The 17,770-nt window shown below is 39.7% G+C and overlaps 1 long non-coding RNA gene across 1 annotated transcript in view; it reads left to right on the forward strand.

Annotated features, from left to right (window-relative positions):
- The first annotated feature begins 92 nt into the window (after positions 1 to 92).
- Positions 93 to 17,770, forward strand: part of LOC116152657 (uncharacterized) — a 29,099-nt gene continuing 11,421 nt past the window's right edge. Inside the window, exons 1-2 of the long non-coding RNA XR_004136226.2 lie at positions 93 to 226; positions 4,821 to 5,021. This is a non-coding gene — a long non-coding RNA (uncharacterized LOC116152657). The remainder of the gene's footprint in view (positions 227 to 4,820; positions 5,022 to 17,770) is intronic.

A 17,770-nucleotide genomic window follows, 5' to 3' on the forward strand; every position in this document is an offset into this window, starting at 1 on the left:
GCGGAGGCCACGGCGTTCCTATCCGGTCTCAACCAGCTCAGCTTGAACTAGAGGCAGCTGACTCCAAGCTTCCGGAAAACAGCTCGGGAAAACACCTTGTTCAGGCTGCCACTTGGAGGACTTGCTAGTCTTAAAACGACCTCTGTTAGTGAAGGCAGGTGAAATGGATTTGACTCATTACCCACGGTTTCGACAACTTCTGCTGCTGAAAATGGCTAAGTGAAAGGTAAAATTTAAGGTAAACGTGGTAGAGTGGCTGGGCGGGCTGTCTAGCAAGGTGGTCAAGGAAGCTTGTCTGAGAAGGTGGCATTGGAGGTGAGACATAACTAATGAGAAAGAAGATAAACAACAAGTTTATACTGTATAGCACAGGGAACTATATGTGTTCAATACCTTATGGTAACTTATGTGAAAGAATATGAAAAACGAATATATGTGTGCTCCTATATGACTGAAGCATTGTGCTGTACACCAGAAAGTGACATTTTAAACTGACTATACTTCAATAAAAATATATGTATATAAAAAAGAGAGAATAAAATCAGTCCCCTAAAAACAAACAAAAAACCTAATGAGAAAGGGACAAACAGAGGTGGTGCTTTGAATTTTTTCACTCACGTAGACTTGGGGAGTGAGAGGGAGTTTCATAAAAAGTGTTTCAATTACGATGAATTAGATAGTTGGGAGCTTGACCATGATTTGCCTGTTTTAGAGAAACAAACATCACTTAAATAATGTTGTAGAGTATAATCCCCACCTGCTCTACAAACCACTCTGTTTAGCAAAAATAAAAGCCCAGCATGATTGGATGGGTGTAAGAAATGATGAAAATGTAGAGGCTAAAAGGTACAGAACGCTTTTGGCCAAGGTGAACCAGCCAGGAGGTGACAAAGATGGGACGCTGAAGGATCTTTTATTTCATGATTTTTGCTCTGTCAATGACATGGTGACTTTTCGCTCTAAGCTTCCTGCTTTAACAGGGATTGCAAACCTAGAGGCCGACAGCGGCCACCAGATCAACACAGTAAGTTAAGTTGTCTTGTGGGACCAGAATGAAGAGTTCTGGCCTATATTTAGGGAGCGTGCACTGCTCAGCCCTAGCTAACTATTGCAGACCCCAGGCTCCCAGATCTTCTGATTTTTAAAGAGATGCTGGAAACCCGGACTTTTATGCACATACCAAAATATTTTATATGTTATTAATGAGCACAAATTAATTTACGCACAAACACACACTCCATCTGTCGTCAGGATGCTGTCCGAAACCCATCAGTGTGCACTCTGATATTTCTGATATTATAAGTCCTTCAAATAAACAGCCCTCTTTTGTACATTCTGAAGTCATTTGTCAGGGTTTTCTTGGTCTTTTTCTGCTTTGAAAAAAAAATGCATTTTCTCTCCTGGCTTATTAAGATATTACCTACTGTTCCTGCACCAAGAACCTGGGATTTGGGGGTGTCAGCTCTCATGTACTACCACAAGGGGGAGCTCAAACTTTTAAAAAACGTTTTACATAAGAACACTGATTTGTGCAATAATGAAACTCTTATCCTGTGACATTTTAGGTTACCTCTTCCTGCTGAGATTGCCTGTGTGGCTTGATTTTGTTAAGAACTGTATCACTAACTGTAAAGTCAGACAATGAACAAACTCCCCTAAAACCTAGAATAAAGAGTATCAGTCTAATTTAAAATTTTATTTTTTAATTTTATATAGTCAATTTATTTAATTACTGTTTTTACCATAATATGTGCTCAAGGCAGAGGTAAAAGGAACAAAAAGAATGCAGATACCACTGACCCTATAGCTTACAATTCAAGTTTAAATTAAAAAAAAAAACAAACCCTCAACAAAACAGGATTCTCCGAGACAAGAAATATGTTTTCGTTTTGGTAAAGGAAAACGAATGGTTAATCCAATCCTAATAGGCAGGAAGTATATAAAAATGCCTCTCCAGCTTAGAACTTAGTCTTTTCAAAGTTTCCAAATTTATTTCCTCCATTTCCCTTGGAGTCTCCATGAACCTCTCTTCTAATACATCAGTCCACACACCAGTTCCCTGAACTGAAATGTGGTTTGTTTGCTGCTTCATTTCTCGGTCACTTCTCCTGTGTCCTCCCCAGTAAATCCTGGAGAATAAGAGTACTTCCCCCATGAGGCTTAGTGAGCTGTCACTGAGTTAAAGTCTGTGAAGTGTCCCATGCAGGGTCTGACACGTGGACTCCACATGTGCTAGGAATCTTTATGGCAGACATTTGCTATGGGTTGAAGTTGAAGTGACATCTTGTTGAAGTAACATTCCTGGGATTCCAACTGTGACATAGCTCACAGTTTTCAAGATGACTGTTTAATTTTTGTTTTAAATACCTAGCTAAGTCGTTAATATTTCTTTACTTAGCATAAAGAAAGTTTAAGAATTAGTTGGTGTCTAGCAGTGCTAATACAGGCCTTGACTTTGAAATACACTTCTAATCCTGGTAAATATTCTGATGAGCAGCACACAAACATACACAGATTTTGAATATCTGGATCCCAATTATATATGCAGTATAGTATATATATATGGTTTTATATGTAGATGAGCAGGTAAACAGAAGACTGTTTAATCTGTTTTTCTTATATCTAATGAGTACTTCTGAGTCGCCTATTAACTTCTGCTGAGACAATCCTTACAATATCCTTAAAGAAATTTTAAGTTTCCTATTAAAGCTGATTCTTCACTCTCCAGTTGGCTAAAGATTAAAAAAATAAAAACTGTGTGTAGTTATTGTATAAAAGGTTAGGTTATTTTATAAAAGGTTTATTAGGGTTGTGGCAGAGAATCTAATCTTCAATTACAACATTTTCTTTAGGGGAAATTCTTTCACATATAGAAAAGTGGCCACTCCCAAGTAGAAGCGTTCTCTGCTCCTCTGAACTGTGTCACTCATTAATTTTTTTTAACATCTATTTATTAAGGGCCAATAATGTGCCAGACACTGTTCTAGTGAGGGCATGCTTCCGGCTTTGAACACAAAAGAGACCACCATACTTACATTTTCTTGGTAAACAGTCAAGGTCAAGTGAAAAGATAAATACTCAGAATAGGTAAATTAAGGCAGTTGACAGTTTCGATATCTTAATAGTTTAAAAGGAAACTAAGCCTAAGAGGCTTCTGAGTGAAGGCTCCTTTATGTTCCCTTTGGCCTCGTCCCACCTCAGACCTGTGCTTGTGCTCGCTGCTGCCACCTGGTGGCCGTGGGCCGCTTCAGGCACCGCTACTTGGAGTGGGTGGGGGCCTTGTGAGTGACCTGCCCGCCTTTTCTCCTGTGACCTATCCGCTCCTGGCTTTCAACATTTCTGGGTCTAGATTATTATAGGGTTTCCAAATTCACCCAAAGTATTAATCTTTTGGATTCAAGAACGAAGAATCAGAATTCCCAGGAATTCTCTGGAATTCTTGAAATAATGTAATGATGTACTTATAAAATTTTTTTATTTGCATATTTTAAATTAGTAATGTGTGACCATAATAATAAAGAAAAGTCCTTTTCTTTCATAGGGTTTTATTCAAAGTTCAGAGGTTTTTTTTTTATCATTATTATAAACTAATATATTGGAGCAAAATTATATATTTTAATAATAGAATGATCTCTGATACTAACACTTTATAATAGAAAACATTGAAAGAAGAGAATGTAAAGACAAGACAAATGTCAAATAAAACTTATTTTAAAATGTAAATATTATACCATATATGTTTAATGTTTAAAAGTTTAAATTTTTGAAATTTAAGACACACAAAGCATTAGTTGCCCTATCTGATGGTCTTTGTTTCATGACAAAAAGTGCTCTCATTCCACATTAACATTTGTTCACTCATCCAAAACTATCTTCAAGTTGGGTGTTAGAATACATATTGCTTCCTGTAAGCTTATTTCCTTTTTAAGCAATTTTGGTATTTTTGTTGACATCAATATTGCTTTTGCTCATCCAGACTTTAGATCAGTTTCTGATTTCCCAATGGTGTATTCCTCAATAACATTCACAGTTCTTGTATTTTCTCTCTTAAGGTATTTACAAAGAACTGTAGCTTAGAGCAAATACTCAGACACTGGAAAACACTAGAAAATACTGAGTAACATAACATTAGAATCTGCTAGCAAGGTTCACAGTATTGCACAGAATTGTTAGTTGAAGTTGCGAATTTAAGAACATTTTGCTTTTCAAATGTATTAGCTCTCGGCATACTATTTATAGAATTTGTTTAAAGTATACTATGAGGATAAAGTAATTGACATTCATATTATTTGCAAGAGTAAATCACTGTTAGCAGCAGACAGGGCCACGCACACCCACTTATAACGACAACCACAGCAAGACGAAGTGATGGGATCACTCCTGCCTGTCTCCTCCGTGCTCCTCCAGGTTCCCAGAAATGTTGGTCTTAACTTTCAGCTACAAACGTCTTGCTTTCAACTAGATACCACTGAACTCCTAGAACCAGTAACGCCTCCGTGTTGATTTTTAACCTCATAGAAAAATTAGTTTTTCCCTTTTCCTTGATTTCTCAACTGATTTTTTTTTTTGAAACTCTGGAAGACATAAAATTTTCAAGACATATGGGAAATTTACACCTTGAAATACCAGTAGAATTACCTTGGGTGCTGTTTCCACCATTTCTGCTATAACTTTCCCGTACTTCTCTTGTGCTATTAGCTTCCTTATAAATCCAAATTGTTGGCCTTTTGTCCTTCCAGGATTTTTCACAATTTCATATCTATTATAGTTCTTTTTGTTTTTCAGCATGGCTGAATATCCTTTAATTTTTTTCCCCCCAGGAGTTTGGCGTGAGAGAGAAAGATTATACTCTCCTGAAATGAAAGTTTGGCATTTCCATTTCCGGACTTCACTGCAGTGATAAATAGATCCCCTTAATAAATACAGAGTCAGAAATGAAGAAGAGGCAGGATTCCCACTTGCTTGAGAGAGAAATTTTTCTACATTGAGCTATACTGAATTCCTGTTGCCTGTGCTGAGAGGTAAGTAATTTGATGAGCAGTGGTTTGATTCTTTTTTTTTTTTTAACCTTTATTAAAATGAACTATTCTCACTGGAATAATTGCTTTAATATATTAATCAGTTCTTTCTGTTTAAATGCTATATTCCATTTTGTTGTGCTGTTGAAATGACAGGTTGTATGATTTGAGACAAATTTCCTCTAATGAGCAAATCTTGCTTCAAATCTGTCAACTGTTCACGCCTGCCCTCCTCATGGCCTGGACCACCCCAATTAACAGGTGATTGTCAAAATACTCAACTGTGGCTTCAATCCTAATGCTCTTTATTATGCCCATTCATTTCTGTTTTCATTTGTATGATGAAGGCCTTACAGGTAAAGGAGCAGAATTAGAAAGTCTCCCTCCAAGCCCCTGCACACCCACCATAGCAGTTTCAACCAGCCTCAGTTTATAGCGGGAAAAGGAGGAGTTAATGAACTCCCTCATAGGAAAGGACATGGACATCAGAAGTCTTGACCTTAGCAAGTTCATAGTAGAATTTCATACGTTTGAAACATGAGCGTTGCAAGCCATCAGTTTGTCGTGCTGCCTGCAACCCAGCATTTTAATCTGAGCTAGACAATACCGGTACAGTGAGCATCAAACCATTCAATGCAAACTACGGTATTTTCATCCTATTTTATTAAAATTACAAATTAGAAAATTGGAACCAGTAACATGACAGTTGAGATAAAAATGGAGTTCTTTAAAGTTCTTTACTTAAATGGTAAATCCTAATTTACTTATTGCTCTTCAGTGAGGTGTGTAATCGGAAAGGACAAGAACAAATTGAAGGACATGTTCAGAAGTTTTATTATAGGGGGAATTTGTCACTTTTTGGATGTCTTGGTTCTGAGTGCCCTGCCTGTATTTACCAGGGTTCTCCAGAGAAGCAGAACAGAACCAATAAGATGTATATGTGTGTGTATCTGTATCTATATATGCACGTGCAGTTATTGACTTACCATGAGGAATTGGCTCACGCGATTATGGAGGCTGATAAGCCCCAAGATCTCCAGTTGACAGGCTGGAGTCCGAGGAAGAGCCAGTCTGGTCTGAAGGCAGGAAAAACTGATGTCCCAGCTCAAGGCAGTCAGGCAGGAATAGTTTCCATTACTTGTGGGAGGGTCGGCCTTTTTCTTGATTTCAGGCCTCCAATTGATTAGATGAGGCCAACTCACATTAGGAGGAACAGTCTGCTTTACTAAGTCTACAATTTAAATATTTATCTCATTCAGAAACATCCTCAGAATACCCATGGACACACCCAGAATACCCATGGCCCAGTCAAATTGACACATAAAATTAACCATCGCAGTACCATTGGGAATCTGTGCATTCAATGGGAAGTACTTTTTCCCCTATAGAAGCCAAAGGGGCCACCTCTTCTTTGTCTCTCCTCTTATGAAGCCAAAGCATGGGCATGTGACCTGAGCTCAGCCAGTCAGAGACTCTCTTGGACTCTCATGTGGGGGACACACTAAGACATGCCACCATGGGGGTCCATTGCAGGGAATGATACCAAATGTACACACCCTGACTGAAGATTTTTGTAATATTTTATTTTTCTCAGAGTAGAACATTCCTTACAACATATGTATGTAACAGTGTTAACACATTTTACAAGCATGCATTCCATGCACAAGCAGAAGATTGACTATATTTCAAGAAAAGAACCAACCAAAAGACCCAAGACTGCAGCTATTTGGAATTCACCTTGAGATTTTTAATACAGGTCAAAAAGAAGGAATGAAAAGGCACTATGGAATTTTCTTGCTTGTAAGTTAGAGACCTCATAAGATTGTGAAAGAGAAATGAAATGAAATAAAATATATAATACTTAGACACATATCCATTACTTAGTATGTGTTTAATAAATGTTTGCTTGATGTTGATGACAATGATGATGATGGTAGTGATGATGACTGTAATACATGGTGATGCTTAGTTTCAGGTGTAGTTGTGATTTGAAAGATCGGTAGCTGGGCTAGGCTGGACCGTCCAGGATGGCATGGCTCTCATGGTGGTGGTGGTCATTGGTTGGGATGCTTCATAATGTTTTTAAGTCTCTCTGAGCCTCATTTCATTGTAATTTCAACTCAGCGTTTCTTTCCCCTTTCTTTTTATTTTTTCAAAGACTGTTGTAATATCAACTTACATTTAACCATGTGTATAAAACTTGTAAAAAATAAGTGGGGTCCCTGAAATTCATGCTTCCTATGACCTAAAAAGCTGAAACTAGAATTTGTTCCTGGACTAAACGTCACATTTTCCAAAATGTATATTGTTTGATTCCTACAACTGCATATGTAGTTAGAGGGAATAAAATTTTTTAAAATGTATCTAATGCTGATTTTTTAAGGACAATTTACAAAACCATGTTTTTACATAATTTGAGAAATAAGAAGGGAATGGAATTAACACTGTTAGAATTTTGGTTATCTTCCTCCAGTTTTTAATCCATGTGTTTCATAGTGTCTTAATTGTTCCAAATGCTGCCTTTAAAATAAGCTTATGCCATCAATATTTTTTTCGTATTGCTAGATCATATATAAAAATATTTTTAGCAGAGAGTTAATTTTCCATCTAATGAATAAACTGTAATTTACTTAACCAGTTCCACAGAAGTAGACATGCAAGTTGTTTGCAATTTTGTCGTTGTTTTGCATCTTTCTCGTTATCTCGTTAGGCCAGATCCCTATCAGGGCAGTCAAAGCTTATGACCATGTTTACATGTTTATAAGAGGTTGCTAACTTCAGTTCCAAAGAGTTGCAACAATTTACTTTCCCATCAATAATACCTGAGCTGTAGTTTCTGCCCTCCCTTTCCAGCGTTTCCAGTATTCACAAAATGTTACCCTCTCGATAATTCATTCACAATAGTTATTGAACACTTTACTGTGTCAGAGTCTGTCTATACAAAGGAGACCAATGCTTAAAGGAGTTTGTGATTAAGTAGGAGAGACAGATATTTAAAAAAATAAATACTTCCAGGTCAATTTTAAAAGTTCAAAAAGAGAGATTTTCAGTCAAGATGGCAGTAGATAATCATGATGGCAAAGCCCCATCTGCTTTACCTATAGAACAGTCACAGGTAAAATAAAAAAGTATAACATCTAAAAGACTTGGCTCTATAAAAAGTCAAATGCAGCTGAAGCCCCAGGCCTGCTAGGCTCCTGGTCTCTGATAATTAAGAATCGATGGTGTTGGTGCTGGAAGAGACTAACGTGTTGACTTATCCTTCCCTAACCCCAAATAATACACCCTTCTATCAGTGTGTGACATTTTATAGAGAGCCAGAGATGGTCCTAGAGACTTTAGCTTCACAACAGAAAAAACAGCCTTCTCCTTACACTTCGTTTAATGTCTAATTCATTAAACTTAAAACCTTTGTGTTATAAACATTCACTTAAACATTAAATACCCACAATCTCTCTAAATATTTTAGTACTACTTACAGGACTAATCTATCAATATTTAACAGAGTTCCATTGAAAATATCTAAAATATTTAAATGATTATGGATTTATTTAATTTTACTTTTCTACATATTTAATGGGATCAAAACATGAAATATGAAATTCTCTTAAAGGCTTGAAACAATCTTAAGAGTAGAAAACCCACACATAAAATATCACACCATTACAAATATTACCGTAAAATTAAAATAGTTGTAAAGGTAAGGATGAAAACATGTAACTACATTATTAATGATTTCATTTTGTATTTATATTCTTGGCTTTGCTTTTCTTCTTCACTGTTCCAAGATTGCAGCAATTTTACAAAATGCTGATTTTTATACCTTTTTAAAGGTGGAAATAATCTTTCCAAACCCCAAAGTAAAAGAATACTCTCTCAGGCTTACCAAAGTCCAGGGTATATATTCTTGATAAGCTGATTCTGAATTGGGTTGAAGAACCCAAGTAGTTCAAAGTGATGTGGAAAAAAGAAAACAAACAAACCTAAGCCATTTACTTAGGATATGTCCTTTCTAGTAATGACTCTCCTCTGTTAGGTTATGAGAACTGAAGTCCATGAATTTTGTGAAATTTTATATATTTGAAATTCTAGAAATAATGTACACTTTAAAATGGACAATGATACTACTTCATTGTTCTTTCATTATGAGAACTTTTTGGCATCACTGGAAACTTACATATGTTTTTGTAAGTGTTTTGCTATTGCTAGTAGAGACATTGGGGTGGCAATTTCTAGAATGAAATGAATGAAGCAGTGTGGGAGGAACAAAACTTTATTTTAAGTTTCGAAACTTTGAGAAGCACTTTTTAAAAAATTCAAATTCATTTTAAGGAGTAGCTGTTTTGTGAAAACAGTATGATCCAGATGTACCTAGACTTTGGTCTTCCCTCTCTGCGGCTTGGAAGGAGCTGCTCTCCCAGGAATGCTGTTCCCCGTCAGCTCACAGTAGTGTTAAAGACCAAAAATCAGATTCTGGAGACATCTGGGTGGTGGGGATAGGAAAACAGATTAATTTAGCCTCTTTGAATGGGTTACACTCAGGTAACTCTATGCTAAGTAACTTCTGGAAACAGCAACCCCTTTGAAGGAATAAATGAAGGCAATGGGTTCACCAGACCCCGGGATCATGGAGAAGGGCCTGCCCCTGCCACTGTTGAAACCACAAATGAAGCAACACCTAGAACAGGTCCTGGGACCTGAGAGGCTGATATTCTTCACGTGATGAGGCTTTTTGCTGCAGGTGCCAAAGTGCTGAAAGATGCGGATGGAGTGCTGGCTCTGTTGCTGCTGGAAGTGCCAACAGAATCTAGAACAGGAAGCAAATCACTTTTCCCCATCCCTGCCTTCCAAACTTCTGTCACTACTTCCCATTAGTAGACACTAAACCAGAAGCTAGCTGGCGGGTAACTGGGAAATGGAATACGCAGGTCCCTGGACTCTTAAAATACATGGCAGAACGTAGGAGGGCAGCAGTGGGAACCAAGAGCAACAGGCAAATGATTGTTGCAGCCTGTTTATTTTCAGGGACTTTGAGTGGGTGGAACACATCCCAGGGGGGCATCTATTTCACTTTCTGAGTACATGTTTTTTCTTTTTGGGAAATCAGGTAGGTGTGGCGCCTTTTAATTCACATTTGGGTTGGTTTACCTCCACGGGCTTCTATCTCTCCACCAGGTGGAGTTAGAGGCCAGTTTATTAAAGGGTTAAATTTAGGAAGTAAATTTGGTTGAGAGTTTCAGTTTCAGATTGGATGAAGCAAAGATAAACAATACCAAGGGGACTACTTCTTCCCTCTGAAGTTCCCTTTTGGAACGTTACCTTGTTATTATCATATTCTCTTTCACTGCTATGTCAATGTGCCCCGCTCTCTGGCTGTGACTCAGGGTACTTCTGCTGCAAGCTGGCTCAAGAAAAAAGAATACTATTATAAATATACAAGAAGGACTATCACAGACGTCTTTGGAGGAAAAACAAAATATAGCCAAGGCCAACCAGGAGCAGGGGCTGCTCTTTGCTTCTCTTAGGGAATCCACAGTCACCCTCATCTCTGCTTCTCATTTATTCATTATTCATTCATTGAATATGCACCGAGTCTCCACTCTGGTGCAGGGGACTTGAGATGCAGGGGAGGGTAAGGCCTTAAATGGGAAAAGAGCCATTAAACAAATAAATACACATGCATAAAGTTATAAATTACTGTAGATGCTATGAATAAAATATGCAGCTTTTAAGATAGAGTGTGACATGGAAACTTACTTACAATTAGGAGGTTAGGGAAAAAAATTTTTAACTGGCATTTAAGGATAGACCTAAAAAGATGACTAGGAGTTAGAGGGGAAGAGGAAGTTTGCTCAGCTATTAAGTGTTTGAATGAGGAAAGATTTAACCATTTAATATATATACTTGAGCACTGGGCTTATTATTTTAACATGGGTAAACGTGTATGTGGCGAATGGAGGAAGTCCTCTCAGAATTCGTGGAAATCCTTAGTTGTGGAAATCTGTGAAATGTACATAGTTCTCTTCCATTCAGATTGATTCTTTATTTTATAGTTGCTTTCTATAAATTAAAGGTAGAAATCATAAATTTGTTACCAGCACAATGTTTCCCAACATTTGTTCCTAGTGTAGTTTAGAAGTGCATGAAAATATCTTGCCTTGCATTTTAAGTTGGCCAAACTCCCTGCTTCTCGGGGGAGTTTTATTATGTGAACTAGCAGATCTGGTTCTTTTTCTCTCCAGTGAAATGGCACAGAGGCAAAGTTGAGCCAGGCTAGTATGAACAATGTCCTACTTTTAAATCAAGTCATTGAAAGCCCCAAGACACCACCTGACATGCATCTAGTATTGCTGCGTCCACTGGTGTAGACTTGGCTGTCAGAGGTCTGACATACCGTCCTGGTCCCCCCTGACCCCTTACATGTAGTAGGCTAATTATGAATTAGTGAGCTGGCCGCCCTGAGTCAGAAAGCTGCTGATGGCTTTTCTCCCCCAGGTCCTGATTTCAAAGACAAGAATGTCGGTGAAATCCATTGATTTAATAAAGCTTCAGTGACATTCCTATGTTGATGTTCCTGTACTTACCAGATCTGGGATAGGGCACTAATAGACTGTAGATACAGTAAAAAAAAATATAGAATAACAAGGAGCCATTCCTAATAGCCTACTGGAGTTAAAGAATGAATATAAAATGAACACTGTTCTCTCCTAACTATCTAAGCCCAGCAAATGGACTATTTAAAAACCTTTTCTATAAAGGAGATGTTCCACTTAGAATTTTCTGAGAAATACCTAGAAAATACAACTAATGAAAATTTACTTGCATTGCTTGAATGATAGATTTGGCAATGCAAATGAAAACTTTCTAGTAACCCTGAATGAAGAGCCCTTGCAGGTATTTGTTTAAAGAAGAGACTTCCAGGTCAGCTTTTTTGCCTGTTGTTAAGTCATTCCAATAAAAATAACTGGATGTATTTAGTCTCAGTCAATAGCATTTTATTATCTTCAGGGATTTTTTTTTTGTCTCCACAGAATTAGAGGTTGGACTGGCAAAAAGATATGCCAAGATATGAAACTTACCCTATTCTTCAGAATTAAGAATGCTTTTCCCTAGTTATATGGGCATGATTCCCATGACTGAATTAGATTAATCAGTCCCAGGATGGATAAGATAGACTCTCCTCAAAAAGATTACACTGCATATAAGCTTATAAATATTCATTCTCTTATGTTGATAGTTTTATATTTAGTCTGTGAGCCTGTAAAGAAAATGAATGAGCCCAGTAAGACTTTTAAAATGTTGTTTATCTCAGTGCATTGATTAACATGACAGGCCAGGGTTCAAATCCCAGCTCTGTCCATTACTGTTGTGTAGTTTTGGGTCAGCTACTTAAGCTTCTTTGTGCCTCAGTCCTGGCCTGTGAAATGGGCGTCATCACAATTTGTAACCATCACAATGTGATTGTGAGAATGGAATGAGATCAGGTTTCTAAAGTACGGGGCATGGAATAAGCCCATATTTAAAGATCAGCTACCATTATTAACACCCTTAAACTTTATCTGTTGCCTTGCTTATCTCTGCCATGGTCTACTTCTAGGACATTGGTTCTCAGCTAGGGGCTGCCTTGCTTCCCACTCCTAGGGTCTGGAGGCACTGTTGGTTGTCACAATTGAGGAAGGAGAGTGCTCCTGGCATTTTGTAGGTAGAATTCAGAGATGGTATTAAACATCCCCAGTACACAGGGCTGTCCCTACAACAAAGACTTATCTAGCCCCAAATGTCAGTAATGCCATGGTTGAGAAACTCTGCTCTGAGGCTTAGTGGGCCTCTGCCTTACTGAGTGTGTGTTGTGTAAGTGAGTGACTTTGTGTTGTTCTCTGATTTACTCGCTCTTTCTTCTTTCCTGCCACTCCTACCTCCAATCCCGAACTCCCCTAGACCGTAAGTTCCTTGGGCTCAGGTTCTGGATCACCTCTACCACAGCCCTGCCTGCAGTGAACCGTCTAAGGCCTGGCCCAGAAGAAGCCTCAGTAAATGCTTGTTGAAGAAGGTTTTAAAAACACTTTTCAGAAACTCCATAGTGAAAGGCTAAATCTCTCCTTGTGGGCTATGCACGGTGACCATACATTTTGAACTAAAGCTCAGGACATTTGTTCTGACGAAGTATGAGAATGTTTGTGGTGCAGTAGTCAGAGCACACGTTTTGGAGTTAGGAAGACCTGGGTTTGCATTCTGCCCGGAATCTCCCTGAGTTTGCACTTAGCCTGCGACTTTGACCAGCTATAAAAATACTGGAAATCATGCACTTATTCTATGGATGCTGTGAAGCTTTCACAAGATAAGCGATGCGAAGTGCCTTGTTCAGGACAGTGGTTCCCAGCAGCTAGGACACCCTGCGACTTTGTGCTAATTCCCATCCTCACTTCCTCAGTCAGTCTTCATCTGTAAGGTGGAGATGATAATGTCCCTGCGTGAGCTGCAAGGATTGAATGAAACCATGATGTACTTGGCAGAATTTTAGTAAATAGTAACTATTATTATCATATTTTTATTTCAGTGGCAAAAAACTCAAGAAAAGAAACAATTCTCTGTCTTGTCCTTTTCACTTCTGTCATTTCCTTCATCCATATTCCCTGAGAGCACAGGAAGGAAACAAAACAAAACAAGGAAATCAAAGAGAGATCTTTTAAGATATTTTTGATATATTCCAAAGTAGTGAGATGACTTTAAAGTTTCCTCAAAAGAAGGGTTCTTCCCCTTGTTCTTGTAGCTACATGGACGGGGAGAAGCACTGAGGCCTTTTGCTTTTGTTTCTGGGCCAGTCTTCACAGTATGGAATTATCCCAGAATAATTTGTTTCTTTTTTAGGACATGTGACAAGAAAAAGCGAATTGTGATGATTACTGTCACCTTCTGCCCCTGTCTCTCTTTTTTTATGCATAGATGAAGCTGCCAAAACATTGAGAAGTGGTATGTATCAAACATATGGCAGTGCAGGGGCGAGGAAATAGTGTGAGAGTTTTGCAGCCTGTCTTTCCATTAATATAGTATGGGAATATTTCCTATTTGATTGTGAGTGTAGATGTGAGTGTGTCTTGGGGAGGGGGCTGCGTGTAAGAGAGAAAGAATGAGAATTAGGTTACTTTTTAACTCCTAGGGTCAGAGCTACAATTTAAAAGGAAGCTTATTGGCTCACTGAACCGTACCTCGGGATGGACTTTATTTGGGCTACACTGAGTTTTGTGTTCAAACCTGGGGAACTCTCAAGGGAGAAGGATTGCTGTTCTCCTACCAGGAGACTGGAGTTCAACCCTGTGCTCAGAGGGTCATATACCATGATTACAAGCTTCACTGCAAGAGTTCCCCCAAGTCATTTCCCTTTTAATCTTTCCTCCTTTTCTTTTCTCTTCTCTTCCTTTATACTTTTGTTGTGGTATGAGACCCAGTTTATTATCTCTCCTAGGAGACCTATCCTTCTTTGCAAGAAATGGGAAATTTAAAAACATCATGATCTCCTGGTGCATGTAAGAAGCACCTGTTCCATGCTGCACGTACTCAGTGATGCCACCTGGTTGCTTTTGATGCCCCTGAGGGTTTTTCACAGCCCAACAGTGGAGTGTCCCTCAGGGACCCTGGGATGCCTAGCCAGCCACGACAGCCACACAGCTTCCTGAGAGAAACTTTTTTTCAAAAGAGACTTTGAGGGCCTAGAACCCAGTCCCTGGAAACCGACATTAAGACATTCACACAGAAGAGAGCAGATCTATATTACTCTGTCTTGTTTGTGGAAGACGTCCTGTTGTGCTCAGATTCACCTGTACAGAGTATGTTTTTAATAATTATCTGCTGAGTGAAGGAAGATGGGGCAAAGCTGAAATCACAGCTCCAATCTGAGTTGTGAGGTTGAGATGCAGTGTCTTGTGGAGCATGTCACACCGCCCTGAACTTGTGGGCCTGTTTAATGGTGTGTGTAGTGGGGAATCAATCCAGTTCAGAAGTATTCAACCTTTTTTATAATCCTTTTCCAACTAAAAACCTGTTGTTGGAGCACCCTCTGTAAAGAGATGCAGAAGATGTCTGGCTGGAGCTGGAGGGAGCGGGAGGGGCTCGCCACAGCCCCGAAGCTGGCCCGTTCATGCCTTGCCTTGCCTCACAAACACCCTCTGCCCTGCTCCGCCAGGAGGGCCTGTGGGGCAGTTTGCACAAACCAGAACCAATGCACTGGAAAGGGGGTTGTCACTTTAAAACAAGCCTCTATCCCATTGAGCTAAAGAATGATAATCCCTTAGAAGCCAGCACATCAAAACTGAGCTGCAAGAGGCATTATCCTGAAAGAGCAAGACTGGTTCCACATGGGGTGAGCTGTCACCTTCAATTTGACCAAAATTAAGCAGGTTATTGGTGTGGGGACCACAGCAGTGGGGGAGGGGGTGGGGAGCTCGGCACAGGCATGAGCAGTTGTGTGGGCTTGGGGCGGCCTCATTAAGCCCATGGGGAAATAAGAGCCAAGCAGACAGTGTGGGGAAGTGTTAGTGGCTCCTGGGGCCTCAGGACTCGCTCAAGGGTCTTTGAAGGCTGAACACCCCTGACAGGTGCCTCAGACAGAAGAAGGAAGCGAGGGGGGGAGATTAAGAGGCACTTTCTTTATACAGGAAACCTCTCGAGGAGACACCAAGCAGGTGGGAGGGGCGTGAGAAACCCATAGGAACTGTTGCCAAATACCGTTTTCACCCTGGACCCAATGTTTTAAAGGCTTCTTGCCTTCCCAGAAAGAGTGGACCACTTTAGGGCAGTGGTCCAAGTTGGCTTTCATGACCTGCCGATCACAAACCTGGGAATGTCAGAAGCTGTTCCTTTCTCCATGTAAGGCTTCAATGGCTGGCCCTCCAACCTCCCAGCTCAGGTTTGCTCCCACTTCTGACTTGTAAGTGTCAGGCATACAACTCTGAAGCCTGCAAGACTTCCAGCCCCTTCCATCATCAAAGTGTTCTGGGTTCTGCAGGATAACAAATTCATATAAAAGGATGAGTTTGGTCAGTAATTCATTAAACAAAATTGCTCAGTCACATATATTCAGGGATTTGAGTAAGTCGTCTTCATACAGGAAAAAAGGAGAGCAAGGAAGAATTGATACAAACTGTGACTTTATTTTATGATAAAGATGATGAATTTCTCTCCTCTTCACAACGGGTCTGTCAGTTTGGGGTCTACCTGGGGAGATCTGTTTGGAGCTGCACTCACTAGGCACAGGTGTGTCAGCAATCCCTATGTTTCTCCCTGCGTGTCCCCTCAAGAGTGACCCAGTTGCTCCACAGTCTTAGACAGTTAGCCTGCTATGTTTCTTCTCAGCACTTACAACCAGCCAAAATATTCTGTGCTCGTTTGTCTGTTTCTTCATTCTCCCCTCCCTCATTAGAGCACACGCTGAGTAAGAGTGTGGAAAGTCTCGGGCTCTTCTTTATCATGCCCCCACCTAGGACCCTGACCAGTGTGTGCCTCACCATGTGTTCTGAGTGTTTCCCATGATCCTGTTTCACCTTCTCAACCTCTGGGCTGGGTACCATCTTCATCCCCACATTATAAGTGACAACTTTAAACTGAACTTGATCAAGGTCCCACAATAAGAACTGGTGGAACCAGGATTTGAACTCAGGGCTGCCCTGATTCAGAGCCTTCAGCATTTTAATCACCTTTTAATCTTACTTTCTTATCTGCTAAGTTTCAACTGAATTAAAACCACTCCCTTGATGAGGAGGTTCTTTTTAAGCGTTTCATTGCCAGTTGGGTTTTGTGCCATTGTCTTGCCATAAAACAAGTAGTGGTCATGGTAGTTGGGGAGCTGGGTGTGGTGGGTCTGGACCCCTCATGACTCAGAGGGCTGGGCAGGAAGGTTCTTTTGAGCTCAGGAGTCCCTCTGGGTGTGGAGGTTTGACTGAGGATGGGGTAAACCCAAGAGCATTCAGAAGTAGGGCCAACAGTAAAGGAAAAAAAGTTGAGTTAACAAATAAATGAGTAAACCCACAAATGAAGAAATGAATGAATTAGCTGGTGGAGTAAAAGCTTGTTAGCACAGAGGGGTTCATTGTTTCATTCTTGGTAACCTGGCCGGGGGCTTATTCAGGACTCTGATGACAGAACAGAAAAGCCTCAAGCCTCCTGTCCCCTTGTTATTTTTTTGAGCTTCATTGAGGTATAATTGACAAATAAAAATTGTATATATTTAAGATGTACAATGGAATGATTTGATAAATGTATACATTGTGAAAAGATTACCACGTTCAAGTTAACATGTCCATTACCTCACGTAATTACTTTTTTTTTTTTTGATGTGGTGAGAACACTAAAGATACACTCTGTTAGCAAATTTTCAGCATACAAACAGTATTAATAACTATAGTCACCATGCTGTACGTTAGATCTCCAGAACTTACTCATCTTATAACATCTTCCCATTTTTCCCACCCCTCAGTCCATGGAAACTACCATTCTAGTTTCTGATTCCATGAGATCCTCCCCTGACCGCACCCCAATTCTGTTTGCTTACTTCCAACACCCATTGGCTGGTCTAGACAGGGCAGAGTCAGGCATGCCTATTTGTAATACTTTAAGAAGCTCTGGAGGAAGTCTTGTGTATCCCTTTTTTACTCTGGTGGAGGGGGACTCACTTTGAATTCATCCCAATCAGAGTTTGAATGCCAACTTCACGAGCTACTAGGCTTATGACCTGGAAGAAATAATTAACCTCCTTCCAC

This window comes from Camelus dromedarius, chromosome 10 (genome assembly GCF_036321535.1).
Source record: "Camelus dromedarius isolate mCamDro1 chromosome 10, mCamDro1.pat, whole genome shotgun sequence".
In the NCBI taxonomy this organism is placed as follows: Eukaryota; Metazoa; Chordata; class Mammalia; order Artiodactyla; family Camelidae; genus Camelus; species Camelus dromedarius.